Genomic DNA, 6,198 nt, shown 5'->3' on the forward strand with positions numbered 1-6,198 from the left:
AGAAAGAGAGAGAAGAGGGAAGAGAGAGAGAGAGGGAGAGAGAGAGAGAGAGAGAGAGAGAGAGAGAGAGAGAGAGAGAGGGAGAGAGAGAGAGAGAACAAGAGAGGAAGACAGAGAGGGAATCAGAGACAGAGAAGGGCAATATTATATTAACATAGAGATGTAATGGACATCGATTACCGGTTCCTGTTACCAACTATCGCCGCCCAACGAAATGTACCCATAAAATCGCATTCCAGGCAACGGTTGATAGCAGAAACATTTCCCGGAAAGTTCCTCGTTTTACGATATTTTAACGCCGAGAAACGGAACGACGCGAATACCAAGCAAAAATTTACTCCGTGTCTCGTATCGTTTCTAAGGTAGGCTCCAATGTCAATATTCGCATGCTCACTGAGCGGCGGAAGAATACATAGCTTAAGGAGTAAATCGTCTTAAGTAGTTTATAGAGGCAACTCGAGGGTGACTAATTAAGGTCGTTAAGTGAGGGATTATAGAGTTAAAAAATGCGCTGGGGCCACACTAGTCCCCTTTATCCAGAAAACGCGCATCAACAAGGAGAGAAGAGGAAACACGAAAGCTATTTGACAGACAGTTGGTGTAAGCGCGAACCTATCTGCGTATAAACACATGTGTTTAGGTTGTAACTCATGGGTCAAACTTACTTCATGACCCTCGCACCCACGTGGTGGACGTAAGGATTAGATAATGGCAAGGGTTAGGTTAGGGTTAGAGTTAAGGTTAAGGTTAAGGTTATAAAGGTAATGTAATTGTATGATGATGATGATACGGGTAAGGGTCGATGTAATGCTGGGGTTAGGGCTGGGGCTGGGGTTGGGGCTAGGGCTGGGGTTAGGGCTAGGGCTGGGGCTGGGGTTGCAATTGGGGTTATAGTTGGGGTTATGATTAGGATCAGGGTTATGATTAAGGTTATGGAGGTAATGTATGTATGATGATGATACGGTAAGGATTGAGATAATGTAGGGGTTAGGGCTGGGGTTAGCGCTGGGGTTAGGGCTGGGGTTAGAGTTGTGTTAGGATTGGAGTGAGAGCTGGGCTTAGGGCTGGGGCTAGGTTGAATGCATGCACTCACGAAAGAACGAACGAACAAACGCACGCACGCACGTATATAGAAGTGATATCGCCACCTCAGGCCTTCATCCGGGTAAAAATCAACACGCATATAGAAAACAAACGCAAACGCTCGCCAGGTATACGTTTATACTGAAACATATATATTATAAATGTTGAGCAATAACATACATAGCTTGTAAAATATAATTACATCATCATTATGGCAGACGACATTGGCAATAGAAGTATAAACACACGGTATTTACACGCCAACATATGTATATTCGAGAGGGAGATAGACAGAGTCGACTGGAGAAGGAGTTAAGGGTACGCAGTCGACGCATTAGGCTTCTAAATCAGTGAGTACATCGAAGGACGATATAATTACACGCGCAAAACCTTTCTCGGTCCATCTTTCATATGTCGTCGGACACTCTAGCACTCACGCAGCCCCCTCGTTCCGTCACGGGCTACATAGGTAGTACTAGACACATGCACACACTCTTCAGTATTACTGAGTGTAAATCGCGGATGCCCACCTCGCAGCAGCATCTCGGCAACCGTTCACAACAACCACAGTTGCAACTGTACGCAGCTAGCTAGTCGGTCACTGATCAACCAACCAGCCAACCAGTCAGCCACCGGTGGATGCACCAGCAGTAGCAGTAGCAGTAGCAGCAGCAGTAGCAGTAGCAGCAGCCACATGCAGAGGAGAGGAAGAGCGAGGCGTGATGGGGGGAAGGGATATGTGGGGGAGAGAACAGACGATAGCGTGTGAGGGAGATAAAATGAGGGTGAGAAATAGAGAATGGTTAACGAGGGAAAAGAAGATAGAGAAGAGAGAGGGGGGCGCGAGGGAGAGGACCGAAGGAAGAAAGGGAGCGAGCGAGAGATCGAGAGAGAGAAAGAGAGAGAGAGAGAGCGACGAAGAGTAGAGGACGGAGGGAGAGGGGGTGAGAGACGGAGAGAATGAGAGAGCGAGCGAGTCAGAGAGTCAGTCGGCCAGCCAGCCAGCCAGCCAGTCAGTCAGTCAGCCAGCCAGCCAGCCACCGGTGGGTAGGCAGGCAGTGCAGAGCGTTGTAGCGCGCACTCGGCTCAGGCGGCAGTGAACAGGCTCGTGTGATCAATAAACCCACCGTAGAGTGGTGGACTCATCTCTACTGGCGGCTGCTGCATTCTGTAGTTATGCGCACACACAGGCACACGAAACACAGAGAGAGAGAGGGAGAGGGGGGAGGAGAGGTAGATGGAGACAGGGATAAAGAGAATAGAGAGAAAGAGAGAGAGAGAGAGAGAGGGATGAGAAGGGGAGGAAAAGCGAGACACAGCCAGACAGACAAAGAGAGGGGGCAAGAACAGGAATGGAAATTTAGAGATGGGCAGAGAGAGGGTGCGAGAAGGGAGATTGACAGAAGGAGAGAGCGAGGGGAGAGACTCCGCACACGCCCGTTGTCATTCGAAATACACCGTCATCTTTGAATACTACTAGTGTGCAGCGAACACCGAGTACAGTAGCAATGGCCCAGCAATAACCTCCTTCTTATGTTATATATATATATATATATATATATATATATATATATATATAAAATAAATAATCGCGTTGTTTTGGTCGATTATCGGTGGTTATTGCTGCACATAGGTTATGTACCACGTGTAGCGCTGCATTCAACATAATATACGTCATGTACACGTCACGAGAGATAATACACGTCTTTGGAACGATTAGAATACTGTTGCAAAAGGCAGCGATAGCTGAGGTTGGATAGAGAAAGGGGGGGAGGCATTTAAGCAAACAAGCTTGAGTTCGACATTCATACAACCCGCCAAGAGGGAATTACATTGAGTGTTTACATACATACGAACTGCTACCACCATGACGTGAGTAGGAACGGGAGCACCGAACACCTATACCGATACCGATACCTTATAGCACGCCCACGCACACGCATCAACCCAGCCGAGCCTAGAGCCCGCTATTACAGGCTTTTGCCAGCGATCACAAACCTCAGTGGTAGAAGACACAGTGTCCGTAAGACCGTAACTAACGTACGTACATGTAACGTACGCCATTCTAACACGGACACTGCACGCACGCACGCACGCACGCACAAACACATGAAACGATGACGATGCAATTCCGCGAATACAATAAGATGTTCATATAACAGAAACAGAAGGAGCTCCGATAGAAAATCTGCTCAACAGCGCGCGTAGACCGCAGAGATCTAGTACGCTACACTCACTGAAGAGCTACTGCTAGACCGACTGAGACGCGCTATATTCCACGCAGCACATACACGCATACATTCAGCAAGCATATTAGATATATTATTAGGCATCCCATCAACTCATATAGGCCACAGGAGTTGCTACCGGATAGGCACATTTCACGACAAGAGCGAGAAGTGGAGTAGACGTTTTCTAGTATTATAGACTCAAAACTATTGCTTTTATAAAGTGACAGTATCAAATTTACACTGCGGGAATAACTGACAGATTCATAGGGGTTTCCATACATATAATATATACGTACGAAGACAAACATACTGCTTTCTAGTTAAGGGGCAGATAATGAGAGGTGGGGTACGGTTGGGGTCTCTAACGTTTGTACTTTCAATGAGAAATAGACGAAATATATTCTCAATTCTCAATATTTTTCTGTTGAGTTTAGCCACTTGGGTTTAGGTGGTGCGTTCGCGAGAGATGCAAAATGGCTAAAATTGCTTTTACGTACAAACATAAATGCATGATATATTCTGCATAGTAAACGATCTGTCTATATATATATATATATATATAATATATATATATGTATATATATATAATATATTTATATATATATATATCCTAAATTCTAGTTGTAACAGTAACACTTTATAATATCCATGCTGGCAACAGCATTATGACAAAATATAAATTATTTACACTTGGCTCAACATTAAATACGACTTCTAGACTATGCTTACTTCGACTAACGAGCACATTGTGGTATCTACCCTGTAAAGCTGGATACCCAAGCTAAACAACACGCATTATGAGTGTACTGTCACCCTTCTGGGCGTGTTTAGAGATTGTTCTGTCAGATGCCACATAGAATCATAGAAGATGAAGAGTGATTTAGAAGCCGTGGCATTATTCACGTATAATGCTGACCTCTGGGAAATTCAAGGACAGTGGTAACCTCTGGGAAATTCAAGGACAGTAGTGACCTTTGGCAAACTCAATCACAATGCTGACCTCTGGAAAACTCAGACAATGCCGACCTTTGAAAAACTCAAGAACAAAGCTGACCTCTGGGAAACTCAAGGACAGTGGTGACGTCTGCAAACCGGGGTCTTATTAGTGACGTCACAGCTTTAGGAATAGGTAATACTTCCGAGAAACTGAATAATTTAATAGACATCATTGGCATTTTTGGCAAGTCTCACGTTACTGAAACAGACTAAACCGCCGTGTACGGTCTACACAGAGCGGTGTACCGGCACGATGTCGACTCCCCGGTCTTGCACATGTGCCACCTTTCGGGGACCCTACGCCACCTGGCGCCACACTTAATTTCCGGTCTAGTACGTGCGCCACCTATCGGTGACTTTACGCCACCCGGTGGTAGCGTGTATTGACATCGTACGCACGCACCTACGACTGTCCTCGCTAATACTATTACATTGACTGCAACGAAAACGGGCCAACATGGCTGCTACCGACGCACTTTGACCTTCACGGACGTCCGCCTTCCGGCCTGACGAATAACTTACCAAAAATAAATAGGGAACAAAACCGTATTTCATCCGCATATATAAACACCTTTCGAGACACGTTTAACGCGTTTAAAACGCGTTCACACATTTTAACCGTAGGGGACCTACAGAACGTCGCTGTTGTTGTTGTTTAAAAATAAGCTGCAGCTCCACGAAGTATATAAAAGCGCTGTCATCATCGTCGTCACCATCATCAACATCAACTACGATTGCACCAGTGGGTAGAAAATTGAGGATATCGTCACAAAATATGACTTCAAGTAACCCCCTCCCCCAGTCTTATAAAAGAGGCATTCGAAGGCCGTTCTTTTCTCATTTCATCGTTTTTTCTTCTTTGATTCCGCCGTGCGAACACGCGAACAGTCAACGGCCAGTCAAGGGAAAGTCCCAAAAATTGACCCTAATAGACAGGTGTCCGTTTTATAGAGGTTTGGCTGTATGCGGACGCTAATGTCTGCATATAGATATCAGCAGCAATTCCTTTCCTCATACGCCACTGCTAAGAAACAGTGTGCATCACATTACCAGAGCGCACGCACGCACGCACACGCACACGCACGCACACGCACACCGACAAGTGCACTCAGAATGAACCGAACCCTGCACGCACGCGCCTCATCGCCCGTACGTCGTCAACCGACACACGCGGCGCCGCGTGCCAGGGTATCCGAGCTGGTGTAGAAATGATCAATAAACTAACTGTAGACAGATAGAGTCGCGGAGCTGCTGCTGCTGCTGCTGCTCCAGCGGCGGCGGCGGCGGCGGCGGGTTGGTTATATTAAGAGCTGCGTGCATGTGTCATAAGCTGGTTACGCATGACCAAGGGGCCGGATAGCGGCCGTGTCGACCCACGTATACATACATGTACACACAATTCCTCCTCCTCCTCCTCCTCCTCCTTCCTCTTCTTCTTCTTCCACATCATCCGCTTCCTTCTCCTCCCGCCAAACCATCCTGTTCACCCCTCCTCTTCTCCTTCTTTCCCCTCACCTACTCTCCTCCTACTCCTTACCCTAACCCTCCTATTCACCCTCCTTTTTCTATTTGGTCATCTCAGAGGGAGACGGACGGGTCCGAATTGGAAAGCAGAACCTGAGAAAGGGAGGAAAAGTTTCAATGATAGAAGGGTCTGTGGGATGAAAGAGATGGAAGCGGGGGAGAGTTAAAGTGAAGAAGGTAGCGAGGGAGGATAAAAGTTTCTGAGAGAGGCAATAAGGGTCTGATTAACGAGAGAAGAGTGCACGTCTGACACTACCAACAGATTCCCTAATAAAACGTGTAACATTGCCGTGCCACATTTTCGTTAACAATGAAACCCTCACCATTGGTTACCTTCAAACAGAGCGAGAGAGAGAGAGAGAGG

At 46.6% G+C, this 6,198-nt stretch overlaps 1 long non-coding RNA gene across 1 annotated transcript in view; it reads left to right on the forward strand.

Annotated features, from left to right (window-relative positions):
* The window catches only part of LOC106804962, a 12,651-nt gene that overhangs the window by 4,179 nt on the left and 2,274 nt on the right, over positions 1-6,198 (forward strand). The gene's annotated exons all lie outside the window — the stretch shown is intronic.

The sequence above is a fragment of the Priapulus caudatus genome, unplaced genomic scaffold, assembly GCF_000485595.1.
Source record: "Priapulus caudatus unplaced genomic scaffold, Priapulus_caudatus-5.0.1 Scaffold94, whole genome shotgun sequence".
NCBI classification, from domain to species: Eukaryota; Metazoa; Priapulida; class Priapulimorpha; order Priapulimorphida; family Priapulidae; genus Priapulus; species Priapulus caudatus.